General features: G+C 36.8%; 1 pseudogene; it reads right to left on the bottom strand.

The window, feature by feature from the left end:
* LOC133634247 (adhesion G protein-coupled receptor L3-like) overlaps positions 1 to 22,182 on the bottom strand; it is a 334,776-nt pseudogene that overhangs the window by 57,470 nt on the left and 255,124 nt on the right.

Below are 22,182 nucleotides of genomic sequence, written 5' to 3'. Positions count from 1 at the left end.
TCATATACTGTATATATATATTGTTGTTGTATTATTCTTCATATACTGTATATATATATATTGTTGTTGTATTATTCTTTAAATACTGTATATATATTGTTGTTGTATTATTCTTTATATACTGTATATATATTGTTGTTGTATCATTCTTTATATACTGTATATATATTGTTGTTGTATTATTGTTTATATACTGTATATATATTGTTGTTGTATTATTCTTTATATACTGTATATATATTGTTGTTGTATCATTCTTTATATACTGTATATACATTGTTGTATCATTCTTTATATACTGTATATATATTGTTGTTGTATTATTCTTTATATACTGTATATATATTGTTGTTGTATTATTCTTTATATATTGTATATATATTGTTGTTGTATTATTCTTCATATACTGTATATATATATTGTTGTTGTATTATTCTTCATATACTGTATATACATATTGTTGTTGTATTATTCTTTAAATACTGTATATATATTGTTGTTGTATTATTCTTTATATACTGTATATATATTGTTGTTGTATCATTCTTTATATACTGTATATATATTGTTGTTGTATTATTCTTTATATACTGTATATATATTGTTGTTGTATTATTCTTTATATACTGTATATATATTGTTGTTGTATCATTCTTTATATACTGTATATATATTGTTGTTGTATCATTCTTTATATACTGTATATATATTGTTGTTGTATTATTCTTTATATACTGTATATATATTGTTGTTGTATTATTCTTTATATATTGTATATATATATATATTGTTGTTGTATTATTCTTCATATACTGTATATATATATTGTTGTTGTATTATTCTTCATATACTGTATATATATATATTGTTGTTGTATTATTCTTTATATACTGTATATATATTGTTGTTGTATTATTCTTTATATACTGTATATATATTGTTGTTGTATCATTCTTTATATACTGTATATATATATTGTTGTTGTATTATTCTTTATATACTGTATATATATTGTTGTTGTATTATTCTTTATATACTGTATATATATTGTTGTTGTATCATTCTTTATATACTGTATATATATTGTTGTTGTATCATTCTTTATATACTGTATATATATTGTTGTTGTATTATTATTTATATACTGTATATATATTGTTGTTGTATTATTCTTTATATACTGTATATATATTGTTGTTGTATTATTCTTTATATGCTGTATATATATTGTTGTTGTATTATTCTTTATATACTGTATATATATTGTTGTTGTATCATTCTTTATATACTGTATATATATTGTTGTTGTATCATTCTTTATATACTGTATATATATTGTTGTATCATTCTTTATATACTGTATATATATTGTTGTTGTATTATTCTTTATATACTGTATATATATTGTTGTTGTATCATTCTTTACACTGTATATATATTGTTGTTGTATTATTCTTTATATACTGTATATATATTGTTGCTGTATTATTCTTTATATACTGTATATATATTGTTGTATCATTCTTTATACTGTATATATATTGTTGTTGTATTATTCTTTATATACTGTATAAATATTGTTGTTGTATTATTCTTTACATACTGTATATATATTGTTGTTGTATCATTCTTTACACTGTATATATATTGTTGTTGTATTATTCTTTATATACTGTATATATATATTGTTGTTGTATCATTCTTTATACTGTATATATATTGTTGTTGTATAATTCTTTATATACTGTATAAATATTGTTGTTGTATTATTCTTTATATACTGTATATATATTGTTGTATCATTCTTTACACTGTATATATATTGTTGTTGTATTATTCTTTATATACTGTATATATATTGTTGTTGTATCATTCTTTATACTGTATATATATTGTTGTTGTATCATTCTTTATATACTGTATATATATTGTTGTTGTATCATTCTTTATATACTGTATATATATTGTTGTTGTATTATGCTTTATATACTGTATATATATATTGTTGTTGTATCATTCTTTATACTGTATATATATTGTTGTTGTATCATTCTTTATATACTGTATATATATTGTTGTTGTATTATTCTTTATATACTGTATATATATTGTTGTATTATTCTTTATATACTGTATATATATTGTTGTTGTATTATTCTTTATATACTGTATATATATATATATATATATATATATATATATATATATATATATATATATATATATATATATATATATATATATATATATATATATATATGTATATATATATATATATATATATATATATATATATTGTTGTTGTATCATTCTTCATATACTGTATATATATTGTTGTTGTATCATTCTTTATATACTGTATATATATATTGTTGTTGTATCATTCTTTATATACTGTATATATATATTGTTGTTGTATCATTCTTTATATCAATCAATCAATGTTTATTTATATAGCCCTAAATATACTGTATATATATTGTTGTTGTATCATTCTTTATATACTGTATGTATATATCGTTGTTGTATCATTATTTATACTGTATATATATTGTTGTTGTATCATTCTTTATACTGTATATATATATTGTTGTTGTATTATTCTTTATATACTGTATATATATTGTTGTTGTATCATTCTTTATATACTGTATATATATTGTTGTTGTATCATTCTTTATATACTGTATATATATATTGTTGTTGTATTATTCTTTATATACTGTATATATATTGTTGTTGTATTATTCTTTATATACTGTATATATATTGTTGTATCATTCTTTACACTGTATATATATTGTTGTATTATTCTTTATATACTGTATATATATTGTTGTTGTATCATTCTTTATACTGTATATATATTGTTGTTGTATTATTCTTTATATACTGTATATATATTGTTGTTGTATCATTCTTTATATACTGTATATATATTGTTGTTGTATCATTCTTTATATACTGTATATATATATTGTTGTTGTATTATTCTTTATATACTGTATATATGTTGTTGTTGTATCATTCTTTATACTGTATATATATTGTTGTTGTATATTTAGGGCTATATAAATAAACATTGATTGATTGATATAAAGAATGTTATAAAGTTATAAAGAATAATACAACAACAATATATATACAGTATATAAAGAATAATACAACAACAATATATATATATAACTGTATGTTATATAGTATAGTAGTGTATGTACATGTATTATATAGTATGTTGTATAGTACAGTAGCGTATGTACATGTATTATATAGTATGTTATATAGTATAGTAGTGTATGTACATGTATTATATAGTATGTTATATAGTATAGTAGTGTATGTACATGTATTATATAGTATGTTGTATAGTATAGTAGTGTATGTACATGTATTATATAGTATGTTGTATAGTATAGTAGTGTATGTACATGTATTATATAGTATGTTATATAGTATAGTAGTGTATGTACATGTATTATATAGTATGTTATATAGTATGTTATATAGTATAGTAGTGTATGTACATGTATTATATAGTATGTTATATAGTATAGTAGTGTATGTACATGTATTATATAGTATGTTATATAGTATAGTAGTGTATGTACATGTATTATATAGTATGTTGTATAGTATAGTAGTGTATGTACATGTATTATATAGTATATGTCATTAAAAAATATGAAATGACACCAAAACGCATCAATGGAATTTGTTTTAATCAGTCCCTTAAGTCCTTTTGCAGCTATAGAATTATAAAAGGATGTTGCTGAATAGACAATATGTCTAATGTTTTTATTTTTGAGTGTCCAAAGTGTTGGTACACACACAAAGGACTGTGGTGTGTGTGTGTGTGTGTGTGTGTGTGTGTGTGTGTGTGATCCTACATATAAAGCGCTAAGTAGTGCTGGCAAAATGCTGATGAGTGTTGATAGATCACATTGCGTGTGCTAAATCAGTGTTCTTCCACCACTGTCTGGTGTGCCGTGGGAGATGATGTCAGCTCACCTAATTGGGTTAATAATATTTGTTGCCACCAGTAATTATAAATCCTCAAATAATGCATTGTTGTTGTTGAGTGTCTGCACTGTGTGGAGATCCACAGAGTAACCCTGTAATACTCTTCCATACCAGTAGGTGGCAGCAGCTAGCTAATTGCTTTGTAGATGTCGGGAACATGCGACGATGGTTTGTGGTGATCAGCAGCGTGCAGGTCAAAAGTTAAGAAAAGGCATTGAAGCTTGAAGTAAAACTGAACTACAACTGAACTGGCTACAAAGTCAACAAAAACAGAATGCTGGACGACAGCAAAGACTTACAGCGTGTGGAGCAGACGGCGTCTACAAAGTGCATCCGAACACGACATGACAATCAACAATGTCCCCACAAAGAAGGATAAAAACAACTGAAATATTCTTGATTACTAAACCAATGCAGGTGTGGAGAATATCGCTCACAGGCAGGAAGACATGAAAGTGCTACAGGAAAATAACAACAAAACAGGAAAAGCCACCAAAATAGGAGCGCAAGACAAGAAGTAAAACACTACATACAGGAAAGGACCAAACAACTCCAATTAAGTCAGGGTGTGATGTGACAGGTGGTGACAGTACTTTGAGACAAGAGCTACACTGGTTGTTGAAGTCTTATCCAACAATTGCGACAACAACTTTTTACTGTTAATATCGGTTGAGAGACAAAGACTCATAAAACAACCACGAGTTAGTTGTTTGTGACACACGGAGAGTCACAAACAACCAGGAGTTAGTTGTTTGTGGCACACAGAGAGTAACAAACAACTAGGAGTTAGTTGTTTGTAACACACGGGGAGTCACAAACAACCAGGAGTTAGTTGTTTGTAACACACGGGGAGTCACAAACAACCAGGAGTTAGTTGTTTGTTACACACGGAGAGTCACAAACAACCAGGAGTTAGTTGTTTGTAACACACGGGGAGTCACAAACAACCAGGAGTTAGTTGTTTGTTACACACGGAGAGTCACAAACAACCAGGAGTTAGTTGTTTGTAACACACGGGGAGTCACAAACAACCAGGAGTTAGTTGTTTGTTACACACGGAGAGTCACAAACAACCAGGAGTTAGTTGTTTGTGACACACTGAGAGTCACAAACAACCAGGAGTTATTTGTTTGTGACACACTGAGAGTAACAAACAACCAGGAGTTAGTTGTTTGTAACACACGGGGAGTCACAAACAAGTAGGAGTTAGTTGTTTGTGACACAAACAAGTAGGAGTTAGTTGTTTGTGAAGACGCAGGAAGACAGAACAAGGCGAGTTGAATCTACTGACAACATTGTTGCCATGACGATGGTCTTCTTCAAAGCAGGCTCGTTCCTCATGGTGACAACACGCTAATAAAACACGATAATAACACGCTAATAAAACACAACAATAACACGCTAATAAAACATGATAATAACACGCTAATAAAACAGGATAATAACACGCTAATAAAACATGATAATAACACGCTAATAAAACATGATAATAACACGCTAATAAAACATGATAATAACACGCCAATAAAACATGATAATAACACGCTAATAAAACACGATAATAACATGCTAATAAAACACGATAATAACACGCTAATAAAACACGACAATAACACGCTAATAAAACACGATAATAACACGCTAATAAAACAAGATAATAACAGGCTAATAAAACACGACAATAACACGCTAATAAAACACGATAATAACACGCTAATAAAACACGATAATAACACGCTAATAAAACACGACAATAACACGCTAATAAAACACGACAATAACACGCTAATAAAACACGATAATAACACGCTAATAAAACACGATAAAAACACGCTAATAAAACACGATAATAACAGGCTAATAAAACACGACAATAACACGCTAATAAAACACGATAATAACACGCTAATAAAACACGATAATAACACGCTAATAAAACACGACAATAACACGCTAATAAAACACGACAATAACAGGTTAATAAAACACGATAATAACACGCTAATAAAACACGATAATAACACGCTAATAAAACACAATAATAGCACGCTAATAAAACACGATAATAACACGCTAATAAAACACGATAATAACACGCTAATAACACGCTAATAAAACACGATAATAACACGCTAATAACACGCTAATAAAACACGATAATAACACGCTAATAAAACACGATAATAACACGCTAATAACACGCTAATAAAACACGATAATAACACGCTAATAAAACACGACAATAACGCGCTAATAAAACACGCTAATAACACGCTAATAACACGGTTATAACACACTGATAAGAATAGTTTCTTCTTCTTCACACGTGTAGTCTGGTCTTGTCCATGTGACTTTGTTGTGTTGTGTTGTGTTGTGTTGTGTTGTGTAGTGTTGTGTAGTGTAGTGTTGTGTTGTGTTGTGTAGTGTAGTGTTGCTGCATGGCTGCCATGAAGCAGCAGCAAGTGGAAGGGAGCGAGAGGAAGGAGGAGAGGAAGGAGGAGTGGAAGGAGGAGAGGAAGGAGGAGAGGAAGGAGGAGTGGAAGGAGGAGAGGAAGGAGGAGAGGAAGGAGGAGTGGAAGGGAGCGAGAGGAAAGAGGAGAGGAAGGAGGAGTGGAAGGAGGAGAGGAAGGAGGAGAGGAAGGAGGAGTGGAAGGGAGCGAGAGGAAAGAGGAGAGGAAGGAGGAGTGGAAGGGAGAGAGAGGAAAGAGGAGAGGAAGGAGGAGAGGAAGGAGGAGTGTAAGGTTGAGCGAGAGGAAGGAGGAGAGGAAGGAGGAGAGGAAGGAGGAGTGGAAGGAGGAGAGGAAGGAGGAGAGGAAGGAGGAGAGGAAGGAGGAGTGTAAGGTTGAGCGAGAGGAAGGAGGAGAGGAAGGAGGAGAGGAAGGAGGAGTGGAAGGAGGAGAGGAAGGAGGAGAGGAAAGAGGAGAGGAAGGAGGAGATGAAGGAGGAGAGGAAGGAGGAGAGGGAGGAGGAGAGGAAGGAGGAGAGGAAGGAGGAGAGGAAGGAGGAGAGGAAGGAGGAGTGGAAGGAGGAGAGGAAAGAGGAGAGGAAGGAGGAGTGGAAGGGAGAGAGAGGAAAGAGGAGAGGAAGGAGGAGAGGAAGGAGGAGTGTAAGGTTGAGCGAGAGGAAGGAGGAGAGGAAGGAGGAGAGGAAGGAGGAGTGGAAGGAGGAGAGGAAGGAGGAGAGGAAAGAGGAGAGGAAGGAGGAGATGAAGGAGGAGAGGAAGGAGGAGAGGGAGGAGGAGAGGAAGGAGGAGAGGAAGGAGGAGAGGAAGGAGGAGAGGAAGGAGGAGTGTAAGGTTGAGCGAGAGGAAGGAGGAGAGGAAGGAGGAGAGGAAGGAGGAGAGGAAGGAGGAGTGGAAGGGAGAGAGAGGAAAGAGGAGAGGAAGGAGGAGTGTAAGGTTGAGCGAGAGGAAGGAGGAGAGGAAGGAGGAGTGGAAGGAGGAGAGGAAAGAGGAGAGGAAAGAGGAGAGGAAGGAGGAGAGGAAGGAGGAGAGGAAGGAGGAGAGGAAAGAGGAGAGGAAAGAGGAGAGGGAGGAGGAGAGGAAGGAGGAGAGGAAAGAGGAGAGGAAAGAGGAGAGGAAGGAGGAGGGGAAGGAGGAGAGGAAGGAGGAGAGGAAGGAGGAGAGGAAAGAGGAGAGGAAGGAGGAGAGGAAGGAGGAGAGGAAGGAGGAGAGGAAAGAGGAGAGGAAAGAGGAGAGGAAGGAGGAGAGGAAGGAGGAGAGGAAGGAGGAGTGGAAGGAGGAGTGGAAGGAGGAGAGGAAGGAGGAGTGGAAGGAGGAGTGGAAGGGAGCGAGAGGAAGGAGGAGAGGAAGGAGGAGAGGAAGGAGGAGAGGAAGGAGGAGTGGAAGGAGGAGTGGAAGGGAGCGAGAGGAAGGAGGAGAGGAAGGAGGAGAGGAAGGAGGAGAGGAAGGAGGAGTGGAAGGAGGAGTGGAAGGGAGCGAGAGGAAGGAGGAGAGGAAGGAGGAGAGGAAGGAGGAGAGGAAGGAGGAGTGGAAGGAGGAGTGGAAGGGAGCGAGAGGAAGGAGGAGAGGAAGGAGGAGAGGAAGGAGGAGAGGAAGGAGGAGTGGAAGGAGGAGTGGAAGGGAGCGAGAGGAAGGAGGAGAGGAAGGAGGAGAGGAAGGAGGAGAGGAAGGAGGAGTGGAAGGAGGAGTGGAAGGGAGCGAGAGGAAGGAGGAGAGGAAGGAGGAGAGGAAGGAGGAGAGGAAGGAGGAGAGGATGGAGGAGAGGAAGGAGGAGTGGAAGGAGGAGAGGAAAGAGGAGAGGAAGGAGGAGAGGAAGGAGGAGTGGAAGGAGGAGTGGAAGGGAGCGAGAGGAAGGAGGAGAGGAAGGAGGAGAGGAAGGATGAGAGGAAGGAGGAGTGGAAGGGAGCGAGAGGAAGGAGGAGAGGAAGGAGGAGAGGAAGGAGGAGAGGAAGGAGGAGTGGAAGGAGGAGAGGAAGGAGGAGAGGAAGGAGGAGAGGAAGGAGGAGAGGAAGGAGGAGAGGAAGGAGGAGAGGAAGGAGGAGTGGAAGGGAGCGAGAGGAAAGAGGAGAGGAAGGAGGAGAGGAAGGAGGAGAGGAAGGAGGAGAGGAAGGAGGAGTGGAAGGAGGCGAGGAAGGAGGAGTGGAAGGGAGAGAGAGGAAAGAGGAGAGGAAAGAGGAGAGGAAGGAGGAGGGGAAGGAGGAGAGGAAGGAGGAGAGGAAGGAGGAGAGGAAAGAGGAGAGGAAGGAGGAGAGGAAGGAGGAGAGGAAGGAGGAGAGGAAAGAGGAGAGGAAAGAGGAGAGGAAGGAGGAGAGGAAGGAGGAGAGGAAGGAGGAGTGGAAGGAGGAGTGGAAGGAGGAGAGGAAGGAGGAGTGGAAGGAGGAGTGGAAGGGAGCGAGAGGAAGGAGGAGAGGAAGGAGGAGAGGAAGGAGGAGAGGAAGGAGGAGTGGAAGGAGGAGTGGAAGGGAGCGAGAGGAAGGAGGAGAGGAAGGAGGAGAGGAAGGAGGAGAGGAAGGAGGAGTGGAAGGAGGAGTGGAAGGGAGCGAGAGGAAGGAGGAGAGGAAGGAGGAGAGGAAGGAGGAGAGGAAGGAGGAGTGGAAGGAGGAGTGGAAGGGAGCGAGAGGAAGGAGGAGAGGAAGGAGGAGAGGAAGGAGGAGAGGAAGGAGGAGTGGAAGGAGGAGTGGAAGGGAGCGAGAGGAAGGAGGAGAGGAAGGAGGAGAGGAAGGAGGAGAGGAAGGAGGAGTGGAAGGAGGAGTGGAAGGGAGCGAGAGGAAGGAGGAGAGGAAGGAGGAGAGGAAGGAGGAGAGGAAGGAGGAGAGGATGGAGGAGAGGAAGGAGGAGTGGAAGGAGGAGAGGAAGGAGGAGAGGAAGGAGGAGAGGAAGGAGGAGTGGAAGGAGGAGTGGAAGGGAGCGAGAGGAAGGAGGAGAGGAAGGAGGAGAGGAAGGATGAGAGGAAGGAGGAGTGGAAGGGAGCGAGAGGAAGGAGGAGAGGAAGGAGGAGAGGAAGGAGGAGAGGAAGGAGGAGTGGAAGGAGGAGAGGAAGGAGGAGAGGAAGGAGGAGAGGAAGGAGGAGAGGAAGGAGGAGAGGAAGGAGGAGAGGAAGGAGGAGTGGAAGGGAGCGAGAGGAAAGAGGAGAGGAAGGAGGAGAGGAAGGAGGAGAGGAAGGAGGAGAGGAAGGAGGAGAGGAAGGAGGAGTGGAAGGAGGCGATAATGTCCATGCAGGATCTCCCAGTAGATTAGCTGGCAGGGAAGATTAACGGCACAAAAGCAGAAATGAGCACACAAGAAGATTATTTCCTGTTTTAAGTTCTTTGAAGACCAGCTAGTCCACATTTTGATAGTCCACATTTTGAAGACGAGCTAGTCCACATTTTGAGGAGAAGAGGAGGTGAGGAGGTGAGGAGGTGAGGAGGAGAGGAGGTGAGGAGGTGAGGAGAAGAGGAGGTGAGGAGGTGAGGAGAAGAGGAGGAGAGGAGGTGAGGAGGTGAGGAGGAGAGGAGGTGAGGAGGTGAGGAGGTGAGGAGGTGAGGAGAAGAGGAGGTGAGGAGGAGAGGAGGTGAGGAGGTGAGGAGGTGAGATGAGGAGAGGAGAGAGAGGAAGAAGAAAGTCCACCAAGATGACAAACTCCTCTCATGATGCTGAACCAGAGTTAGAAATGTAACCTTTTCTCCATCTTCTACTTTTACATTCTACTTTTACTTTGAAACAAACACACAACTATGTGATATTTGTTTAACAACTTTGAAACAAACACACAACTATGTGATATTTATTCAACAACTTTGAAACAAACACACAACTATGTGATATGTATTCAACAACTTTGAAACAAACGCACAACTATGTGATATTTGTTTAACAAAAGTATTTCTTGTGTTTGGTGGTGTGACTTCACACGCCAGTAGGAACTCCTAAATACAAGGAAACTAAAGAAAAAGGACCCAAAGTTGAATATCCGACATTTTAAAAGATTCTTGCATTTAGTTGTGAGCTTTTTTTTAATAATTAGTTTTATATCTATTTTGTTTACACCCAGAACATTCATAATAACATGTAATATATTCATGATGTAAGTATATATGTAGTATCTAGTAACATTCATAATAACATGTAATATTCACATGATGTAAGTATATATGTAGTATACAGTAACATTCATAATAACATGTAATATATACATGATGTAAATATATATGTCATGTAGTAACATTCATAATAACATGTAATATATACATGATGTAAGTATATATGTCATGTAGTAACATTCATAATAACATGTAATATATTCATGATGTAAGTATATATGTAGTATCTAGTAACATTCATAATAACATGTAATATACACATGATGTAAGTATATATGTAGTATATAGTAACATTCATAATAACATGTAATATATACATGATGTAAGTATATATGTCATGTAGTAACATTCATAATAACATGTAATATATACATGATGTAAGTATGTATGTCATGTAGTAACATTCATAATAACATGTAATATATACATGATGTAAGTATATATGTCATGTAGTAACATTCATAATAACATGTAATATATACATGATGTAAGTATATATGTCATGTAGTAACATTCATAATAACATGTAATATATACATGATGAAAGTATATATGTCATGTAGTAACATTCATAATAACATGTAATATATACATGATGTAAGTATATATGTCATGTAGTAACATTCATAATAACATGTAATATATACATGATGTAAGTATATATGTCATGTAGAAACATTCATAATAACATGTAATACATACATGATGTAAGTATATATGTCATGTAGTAACATTCATAATAACATGTAATATATACATGATGTAAGTATATATGTCATGTAGTAACATTCATAATAACATGTATTATATACATGATGTAAGTATATATGTCATGTAGTAACATTCATAATAACATGTAATATATACATGATGTAAGTATATATGTCATGTAGTAACATTCATAATAACATGTAATATATACATGATGTAAGTATATATGTCATGTAGTAACATTCATAATAACATGTAATATATACATGATGTAAGTATATATGTCATGTAGTAACATTCATAATAACATGTATTATATACATGATGTAAGTATATATGTCATGTAGTAACATTCATAATAACATGTAATATATACATGATGTAAGTATATATGTCATGTAGTAACATTCATAATAACATGTAATATATACATGATGTAAGTATATATGTCATGTAGAAACATTTATAATAACATGTAATATATACATGATGTAAGTATATATGTCATGTAGTAACATTCATAATAACATGTAATATATACATGATGTAAGTATATATGTCATGTAGTAACATTCATAATAACATATAATATATACATGATGTAAGTATATATGTCATGTAGTAACATTCATAATAACATGTAATATATACATGATGTAAGTATATATGTAGTATCTAGTAACATTCATAATAACATGTAATATATACATGATGTAAGTATATATGTAGTATTTAGTAACATTCATAATAACATGTAATATATACATGATGTAAGTATACAGTATATGTCATGTATTAACATTCATAATGACGAGCGGAGACAGGCAGTCCGCGAGGGGGCCAGACCTCCGGCATGGGAGACTCGTCCAAGTTCTTACGCCTCATCTGCTCCCAGGGGTCGGGTCAAAGGGGCCTACTTGGCGCACCAACCAGGCTTTTCCCCCGCACCTTCTAGATCGGAGGAACCCAAGCAGCGTGGCAGGACACGCCTAGCTGCGGAGGAACGAGAGAGGAGGTTTTGGCAGCGCCTCTGCCTCTATTGCGGTTGTGCGGGGCATGTCATCCAGACATGTCCAACACGGCCAAAAGGATCAGGCTCACTAGTACTCTCGTTACTAGGCCCACAATGACCCCGGCATTCTCTTCCCCGCTACCCTTTCCAGGAGCTGGAAGAGTTTGAAGGTGAGGGCATATTTGGACTCAGGAGCCGACGAAAGTTTCATGGACCGAGAATTAGCTGGTCAAGCCAGGATTGGGCTTCTGCCCCTGGACACCTACTTGCCGGCCCAGGCCTTGGATAGACATCCCCTGGGACCCGTCACCCACCGAACAGTACCTGTATCCCTAACCCTCTCGGGTAATCACACTTTGCAGATCAGCCTGTTGATCCTCACTGCCCCCGTCGCTCTGCTAGTCCTCGGCCGCTCGTGGCTACACCAGCACAACCCCCGGATTTCCTGGACTTCAGGGAAGATCCTAGCCTGGAGCACAGCCTGCCACGCCAACTGCCTCAAGGCAGCAGTACCCATCTCAGGGAGCCCTAAGCTCTTGTCATCCCCTTCGGACCTATCAGGAGTCCCCGCAGTCTACCATGATCTTGCCGCAGTATTCAGCAAGGCACAGGCACTATCCCTACCCCCGCACAGACCCTACCATTGTGCCATCGATCTTGTGCCCAACGCTCTGCTTCCCTCAAGTCGGCTATATAACCTTTCCATACCCGAGGAACAGGCCATGACAGATTACATCTGGCATTATTACTCCTTCCAAGTCCTCGGTAGCTGCGGGGTTTTTCTTCGTCAGCAAGAAGGATGGGTCTTTACGACCCTGCATTGACTACCGGCAACTCAAACTCATCACCGTGAAGAACCTGAGTCGCCGCCGCAGTGTGTGGAGGTCCTCCCGCGCGGCTCTTTTGAAAGCTTCAGAGAGGATGCATCCCGGCACCAGACTATCAGCCCGGACAGCAGGTGATGCTACGGGCCAAGGACCTCCACCTCCCCATCTACTCCCAGAAGTTGGCACCACGTTACGTATACGGCCCATGCCCCAAGACATCCAACGTCATCCCAGCCGCGGTACGTCTCACTCTTCCACAACCCATGAAGGTTGACCCTGTATTTCACGTCTCCCGGGTTAAGCCTGTGGCAAGCATCCGGATCCCCTCTGGACTTCCTCTTGCCTCTCTGGATATCCACCTCACGCCTGACTCCTGACCACGACGCCTCGCTCCAGACCTTGACCTTCCACCTGTCTTTGGACTTCCGAGCCTGCCGTTCCCTCTTTGGACTAACGACTTCTCCTTCTCCCGCTGTACCGTCACAGATGCAGCTTTAGTCAAACACCAAGCATCCTGTAGCAGTATTGCTAAGTGCTAAACAAGATATACTAACATAATAAAACAATCACTTACTGTACAATGTCTGCTTGCACTGGGATAAAGACTGGTGGGATGTTTATAGCTTCCCCTTTACATCTACAATCAAAAAAAGGTTTTTGTTGTGTCTTTCTGATCATCTCCGGGTCTAAGTTGGATGTCAAAGTTGACCAACTTGCGGGTTTACGTCCACAACCTTCTACTATCCAGGTGAGAGACATGATCTATCATCTATAATTAACTTTCACCAACTCAGAGGCGGGATGAGAATCAGCACCTCCAAGTCCGAATCCATGGTTCTCGCCCGGAAAAGGGTGGAGTGCCATCTCCGGGTTGGGGAGGAGACCCTGCCCCAAGTGGAGGAGTTCAAGTACCTGGGAGTCTTGTTCACGAGTGAGGGAAGAGTGGATGGTGAGATGGACAGGCGGATCGGTGCGGCGTCTTCAGTAATGCGGACGCTGTATCGATCCGTTGTGGTGAAGAAGGAGCTGAGCCGGAAGGCAAAGCTCTCAATTTACCTGTCGATCTACGTTCCCATCCTCACCTATGGTCATGAGCTTTGGGTTATGACCGAAAGGACAAGATCACGGGTACAAGCGGCCCAAATGAGTTTCCTCCGCCAGGTGGCGGGTCTCTCCCTTAGAGATAGGGTGAGAAGCTCTGTCATCTGGGAGGAACTCAAAGTAAAGCCGCTGCTCCTCCACATGGAGAGGAACCAGATGAGGTGTTTGGGGCATCTGGTCAGGATGCCACCCGAACGCCTCCCTAGGGAGGTGTTTAGGGCACGTCCGACCGGTAGGAGGCCACGGGGAAGACCCAGGACACGTTGGGAAGACTCTGTCTCCCGGCTGGCCTGGGAACGCCTCGGGATCCCCCGGGAGGAGCTGGACCAAGTGGCTGGGGAGAGGGAAGTCTGGGCTTCCCTGCTTAGGCTGCTGCCCCCGCGACCCAACCTCGGATAAGCGGAAGAAGATGGATGGATGGATGGCAACTCAGAGGCCATGCAGCAGCTCAATATGTCAATATAGCAGCATAAGCTAGTTAGCTCTCTAAAAGTAGTTCCTCTGTGTTAGCTCGTATAATAACAATATCACTAATACTTGCTAATATTCAGGTCATGTAAATGGAGTATTGTTGGATGTTTTATGGGCACAACAGATTACTCCTTCTAGCTCATTGGTATTTGCCGTACTTGCCATACTGTATATTTGAAGTTAGAAAGAATGACAACTTATGTGTTCTCGTCTTATAAGGATTGGGAATGATAGACACATTCCATAAAAAGTGCAGTTCTTCCATCAACTCTGCCTTGAAAATGTTCTATTCTGAGCATCAAACATGTGATCCATATCTGAAGATTGTTAGGCAATTGTGACAAACAACAGGGGGTGTTCCATGGACCCAGGTCCAGGTGGTCTACAGTCCAAGACTTCACAGACTGTGAGCGCGGCTGCTTGGAAGGTTTTTCACCCCGCGGACTCTCTCAGACTGAAGGAAGAAGTCAGACACCACCAGGAGATGATGGAGGGAACACCTCGCTAACATAACCTGTGTGTGTGTGTGTGTGTGTGTGTGTGTGTGTGTGTGTGTGTGTGTGTGTGTGTGTGTGTGTGTGTGTGTGTGTGTGTGTGTGTGTGTGTCTGTGTGTGTGTGTGTGTGTGTGTGTGTGTGTGTGTGTGTGTGTGTGATGTAGTATAGAAGAAAAAAAAACCCAGGTGTCTTTGACAAATTCATTCTCTGCCTTGGAAGCCTCAAGGTCATATTTTCCCTGCATCGTGTTCGCTCTCAGTGGAGTCAAAGCTTCTCCTACAAGCTCTTCATCCTGGCAGCACACACACACACACACACACACACACACACACACACACACACACACACACACACACACACACACACACACACACACACACACACACACACACACATACATGTATTGACTACTTTGTGTGGACCCACGTTTAGTTAGTAGGTTGTGAGGGCCCCCCTTTCCACTATAGCTAGAATGATGAAAAAATATATATCTAGCCCTAGATGGGAGTAGAGAGTTGCAACTAGGGATGTCCGATAATGGCTTTTCGCCGATATCCGATATTCCGATATTGTCCAACTCTTTAATTACCGATACCAATATCAACCGATATATGCAATCGTGGAATTAACACATTATTATGCCTAATTTGGACAACCAGGTATGGTGAAGATAAGGTACTTTTTTAAAAAAATTAATAAAATAAGATAAATAAATTAAAAACATTTTCTTGAATAAAAAAGAAAGTAAAACAATATAAAAACAGTTACATAGAAACTAGTAATGAATGAAAATGAGTAAAATTAAGTGTTAAAGGTTAGTACTATTAGTGGAGCAGCAGCACGCACAATCATGTGTGCTTACGGACTGTATCCCTTGCAGACTGTATTGATATATGTTGATATATAATGTAGGAAGCAGAATATTAATAACAGAAAGAAACAACCCTTTTGTGTGAATGAGTGTGGATGGGGGAGGGAGTTTTTTTTGGGTTGGAGCACTAATTGTAAGTGTATCTTGTGTTTTTTATGTTGATTTAAAAAAATTAAAAAAAAAAAATTAAAACGATACCGATTATATTTTTTTGGGGTTGGTGCACTAATCGTAAGTGCATCTTGTGTTTTTTATGTTGATTTAAAAAAATTTAAAAAAAAAAATTAAAACGATACCGATTATATTTTTTTGGGGTTGGTGCACTAATCGTAAGTGTATCTTGTGTTTTTTATGTTAATTTAATTAAAAAATAAATTTAAAAATTTAAAAAAACGATGCCGATAATATTTTTTTTGGGTTGGTGCACTAATCGTAAGTGTATCTTGTGTTTTTTATGTTGATTTAATTAAAAAAAATAAAAAATTAAAAAATAAACGATACCGATAATATTTTTTTTGGGTTGGTGCACTAATCGTAAGTGTATCTTGTGTTTTTTATGTTGATTTACTAAAAAACAAAAAACCAAAAAAAAAACGATACCGATAATAAAAAAAAAACGATACCAATAATTACATTTTAAAACATTTATCGGACATCCCTAGTTGCAACCTCACTTCAGAATGCAAAACACACAAATTAAAAAAAATATTTTACTTCTGTAGTTGTGAGGACCAGGCAAATGTCCTCACAAGTCAAAAGATCCTCACAGAAAGGTGGTTTATCAATTGTATGTCCACACAAGGACGGTGAGACAAGTGCACACACACACACACACACACACACACACACACACACACACACACATACATGTCTTGCCTACTTTGTGTGGACCCACGTTTAGTTAGTAGGTTGTGAGGGCCCCCCTTTCCACTATAGCTAGAATGATGAAAAAATATATATCTAGCCCTAGATGGGAGTAGAGAGTTGCAACTAGGGATGTCCGATAATGGCTTTTCGCCGATATCCGATATTCCGATATTGTCCAACTCTTTAATTACCGATACCGATATCAACCGATATATGCAATCGTGGAATTAACACATTATTATGCCTAATTTGGACAACCAGGTATGGTGAAGATAAGGTACTTTTAAAAAAAATTAATAAAATAAGATAAATAAATTAAAAACATTTTCTTGAATAAAAAAGAAAGTAAAACAATATAAAAACAGTTACATAGAAACTAGTAATGAATGAAAATGAGTAAAATTAAGTGTTAAAGGTTAGTACTATTAGTGGACCAGCAGCACGCACAATCATGTGTGCTTACGGACTGTATCCCTTGCAGACTGTATTGATATATGTTGATATATAATGTAGGAACCAGAATATTAGTAACAGAAAGAAACAACCCTTTTGTGTGAATGAGTGTGAATGGGGGAGGGAGGTTTTTTTTGGATTGGAGCACTAATTGTAAGTGTATCTTGTGTTTTTTATGTTGATTTAAAAAAATTTAAAAAAAAAAAACAAAAAAAAAAACGATACCGATAATATTTTTTTGGGGTTGGTGCACTAATCGTAAGTGTATCTTGTGTTTTTTTATGTTGATTTAATAAAAACATTTAAAAAAATAATTTAAAAAAAACGATACCGATAATATTTTTTTTGGGTTGGTGCACTAATCGTAAGTGTATCTTGTGTTTTTTATGTTGATTTAATTTAAAACAACAACAACAACAACAAAAACGATACCGATAATATTTTTTTTGGGTTGGTGCACTAATCGTAAGTGTATCTTGTGTTTTTTATGTTGATTTAATAAAAAAAAAAAAAAAACAAAAAAAAAAACGATACCGATAATATTTTTTTTGGGTTGGTGCACTAATCGTAAGTGTATCTTGTGTTTTTTTATGTTGATTTAATTTAAAAAAAACATAAAACAAAAAAAAAACGATACCGATAATATTTTTTTTGGGTTGGTGCACTAATCGTAAGTGTATCTTGTGTTTTTTATGTTGATTTAATAAAAAATAAAAAAATAAAATAAAAAAACGATACCGATAATATTTTTTTTGGGTTTGTGCACTAATCGTAAGTGTATCTTGTGTTTTTTATGTTGATTTAATTTAAAAAAAAAACAAACAAAAAAAAAAAAACGATACCGATAATATTTTTTTTGGGTTGGTGCACTAATCGTAGGTGTATCTTGTGTTTTTTATGTTGATTTAATAAAAAATTTTTAAAAAATAATTTAAAAAAACGATACAGATAATATTTTTTTTGGGTTGGTGCACTAATCGTAAGTGTATCTTGTGTTTTTTATGTTGATTTAATAAAAAAAACAAAAATTAAAAAAAAAAAACGATACCGATAATATTTTTTTTGGGTTGGTGCACTAATCGTAAGTGTATCTTGTGTTTTTTATGTTGATTTAATAAAAAAAAACAAAAATTAAAAAAACAAAACGATACCGATAATATTTTTTTTGGGTTGGTGCACTAATCGTAAGTGTATAGTGTGTTTTTTTATGTTGATTTAATTTAAAAAAAACATAAAACAAAAAAAAAACGATACCGATAATATTTTTTTTGGGTTGGTGCACTAATCGTAAGTGTATCTTGTGTTTTTTTATGTTGATTTAATAAAAAAATTTTAAAAAATAATTTAAAAAAACGATACAGATAATATTTTTTTTGGGTTGGTGCACTAATCGTAAGTGTATCTTGTGTTTTTTTATGTTGATTTAATTTAAAAAAAACATAAAGCAAAAAAAACCCGATACCGATAATATTTTTTTTGGGTTGGTGCTCTAATCGTAAGTGTATCTTGTGTTTTTTATGTTGATTTAATAAAAAAATAAAAAATAAAAAATAAAAAACGATACCGATAATATTTTTTTTGGGTTGGTGCACTAATCGTAAGTGTATCTTGTGTTTTTTATGTTGATTTAATTAAAAAAAAAAAAAAAAAAAAAAAAAAACGATACCGATAATATTTTTTTTGGGTTGGTGCACTAATCGTAGGTGTATCTTGTGTTTTTTATGTTGATTTAATTTTTTAAAAAAACAACAAAAAAAAAAAACGATACCGATAATATTTTTTTTGGGTTGGTGCACTAATCGTAAGTGTATCTTGTGTTTTTTATGTTGATTTAATTTAAAAAATAAAAAATAATTTTAAAAAAACGATACCGATAATATTTTTTTTGGGTTGGTGCACTAATCGTAAGTGTATCTTGTGTTTTTTTATGTTGATTTAATAAAAAAATTTTAAAAAATAATTTAAAAAAACGATACAGATAATATTTTTTTTGGGTTGGTGCACTAATCGTAAGTGTATCTTGTGTTTTTTTATGTTGATTTAATTTAAAAAAAACATAAAGCAAAAAAAAACCGATACCGATAATATTTTTTTTGGGTTGGTGCTCTAATCGTAAGTGTATCTTGTGTTTTTTATGTTGATTTAATAAAAAAATAAAAAATAAAAAATAAAAAACGATACCGATAATATTTTTTTTGGGTTGGTGCACTAATCGTAAGTGTATCTTGTGTTTTTTATGTTGATTTAATTAAAAAAAAAAAAAAAAAAAAAAAAAAACGATACCGATAATATTTTTTTTGGGTTGGTGCACTAATCGTAGGTGTATCTTGTGTTTTTTATGTTGATTTAATTTTTTAAAAAAACAACAAAAAAAAAAAACGATACCGATAATATTTTTTTTGGGTTGGTGCACTAATCGTAAGTGTATCTTGTGTTTTTTATGTTGATTTAATTTAAAAAATAAAAAATAATTTTAAAAAAACGATACCGATAATATTTTTTTTGGGTTGGTGCACTAATCGTAAGTGTATCTTGTGTTTTTTATGTTGATTTAATTTAAAAAAAAAAAATAAAAAAAAAAAAAACGATACCGATAATATTTTTTTGGGGTTGGTGCACTAATCGTAAGTGTATCTTGTGTTTTTTATGTTGATTTAATAAAAAAACAAAAACAAAAAAAACAAACAAAAAAAACAAAAAACGATACCGATAATAAAAAAAAACGATACCAATAATTAAATTTTAAAACATTTATCGGACATCCCTAGTTGCAACCTCACTTCAGAATGCAAAACACACAAAGTAAAAAATATATTTTACTTCTGTAGTTGTGAGGACCAGGCAAATGTCCTCACAAGTCAAAAGATCCTCACAGAAAGGTGGTTTATCAATTGTATGTCCACACAAGGACGGTGAGACAAGTGCACACACACACACACACACACACACACACACACACACACACACACACACACACACACACACACACACACACACACACACACACACACGCACTGTGTGGCACATGTAGCCGCCGCACGTGCCGTCACAGACTTATTTCAGGCAGACATGCAAAAAAGCAATTAACTCTCCTTATTAATGATTGACTTTCATTCTGCCAGTCCTGGAGTTTCTAGCAAAGAAGCAAAACTTTCTGACTCTCCTCTCAATTAATGCTCTGATATTGTTAACACCTTTTAACCGCCTCGAATTAACAACATGAATCACCCCGCAAATGTTGCGAGGTGTTTTCCTCATTAAAGGTGGCTGCCTCAGTGTCGTCAGATCCTGTAGTAAATCATGAAATATATCTGCATGATCCAAAATGGATTTCCTTGATATCACAACATCATCACTCCATTTATTACAGAGAGTAAGCAACAACTTAGCCTTGCACACACGCGGAATGTAAATACTCACTAAGGTATATGAGTGTGTATACATACATATATACACATATATGTATGTATGTATATATACATGTACATATGTATGTATATAAATATATGAAATATGTGATATAATCAATACAATGAGGTAGCATGTTAGGTGGGTGTGCACATAAGCGAGGTGCCACACAAAGTTGGTGCTATGGCGTGACATCACACGTGTTATCTTGCAACTTCACAGATGATTACATCAATTACATTCTTCACTTTTTGGAGTGGATTAATATCAGCCTGTGGATTATTGGAATGTTGAAGAAGTGATGTCGTGTTTATTTCAAACTGACACTAACTCTTATTACACTTTCAGGGAGAAATATTGTCGTGTTTCAGACTTTTGTGTGGTGTTGCTTCCTTATTTGTCATTTGTCTCTGAGCAGCACTCAAACATTAACCATCCACTCACAACTTTCTGGTGTAGTCGAAGCAGGACCAGCAGAGTGTAACCATGTATTGACTTCAAGTGTAACCATGTATTACCTATTTACTGACTACTTCCACCCATGTGACCGTGCTCCTGACATCAAGTGTAACCATGTATTAACTATTTACTGCGACAAAGACTACTTCCACCCACGTGACCGTGCTCCTGACTTCAAGTGTAACCATGTATTAACTATTTACTGTGACAAAGACTACTTCCACCCATGTGACCGTGCTCCTGACTTCAAGTGTAACCATGTGTTAACTATTTACTGTGACAAAGACTACTTCCACCCACGTGACCGTGCTCCTGACTTCAAGTGTAACCATGTATTAACTATTTACTGCGACAAAGACTACTTCCACCCACGTGACCGTGCTCCTGACTTCAAGTGTAACCATGTATTAACTATTTACTGCGACAAAGACTACTTCCACCCATGTGACCGTGCTCCTGACTTCAACTACGACCGCCGTTTGAAGCTGAACTCAAAGCTGAGAGAAGCTGCAAGTTGAAATACTCATAAGTTGAAGTAGTACTGCAGTAATACCTGGAGACTTCAATTGGATTGGACATCAACTCTAGTAACTTTCATTCTAACATCTTGTTTTGGGCCAATGGATGGGTGGATGGATGGATGGTTAATATAGATGTTGGATGGATGGTTGGATGATGGATGGATGACACAGAGTGAGGTCAGTTACAAATGAATGCAGTGTTTGAGTAAATAGTTGAGAACGATTAAACTACTTTCTAGAGTCAAAAGTGCCTCATCAGTGGTAACTAGGGACAGGTTGTCATGGAAACAATACAAAGAGCGAGCTGTAAATAAATGAGCGTGTGAAGTGTATGATGTCGTGCTGTGAAGGTTCCTCCCCACACAGTGTCAAGTAGTGGACTAGAATCACGGATGTGGTCTGCAGTCTCCTGCACAGTGTCA

This window comes from Entelurus aequoreus, linkage group LG18 (assembly GCF_033978785.1).
Source record: "Entelurus aequoreus isolate RoL-2023_Sb linkage group LG18, RoL_Eaeq_v1.1, whole genome shotgun sequence".
NCBI lineage: Eukaryota > Metazoa > Chordata > Actinopteri > Syngnathiformes > Syngnathidae > Entelurus > Entelurus aequoreus.
This window is presented reverse-complemented; position numbering and strand designations above follow the sequence as displayed.